The 600-nt window shown below is 32.5% G+C and overlaps 1 non-coding gene across 1 annotated transcript; it reads right to left on the reverse strand.

The window, feature by feature from the left end:
• Positions 1-483: 483 nt before the first annotated feature.
• Trnal-caa (transfer RNA leucine (anticodon CAA)) lies at positions 484-600 on the reverse strand. The gene is made up of 2 exons: positions 563-600; positions 484-529 (listed from the first exon to the last, which is right to left on the reverse strand). It is a non-coding gene; the product is annotated as a tRNA-Leu (tRNA).

The following is a 600-nucleotide window of genomic DNA, read 5'->3' on the forward strand; positions in this document are numbered from 1 at the left end:
ATTTCAAAAGTTATGAAATATTTTCAATATTATACAAACAAAAAAACCCTCCGATGCTAAATGGTTTCATTAATTAATATGTATGCAATAGAAAAAACAAGTTATTAAATTAATTGAAGTTTAATCATTTCCTTATTCAAATTAAAACTCAAATTTTATGGTGAGATGATAGATAGATAGAACTGGACATGTACATAGTTAAATGAACAAAACAGGTCTAGAACTTCTAAAATAACACGAATTAATCTCTATCCAAATTTCAAATTTAAGAATACTTTACTGACTATCATTAAGAACAAATTACAAGTGTAAGACGTTATAGAAAATTTTCTAACTTTCTTGACGAATCAGATAGTCTAAAAAGACGGATAGTAAACAAAACATTATTTATATAAATATACTTTACTTTGAAGAAAAATAAGGCTATATATAAGAACCAACTCGGAACGTGGCGCCATCTTCAGGAAGAAGAGCAAAATAATCTGTCAGAAGTGGGATTCGAACCCACGCCCACATTCGTGGACCAGAACACTCAGCGCTCTGCTTCAGAGCAAGGGAAGCCCTTGAGTCTGGCGCCTTAGACCGCTCGGCCATCCTGAC

The sequence above is a fragment of the Argiope bruennichi genome, chromosome 9 (genome assembly GCF_947563725.1).
Source record: "Argiope bruennichi chromosome 9, qqArgBrue1.1, whole genome shotgun sequence".
Classification (NCBI taxonomy): Eukaryota; Metazoa; Arthropoda; class Arachnida; order Araneae; family Araneidae; genus Argiope; species Argiope bruennichi.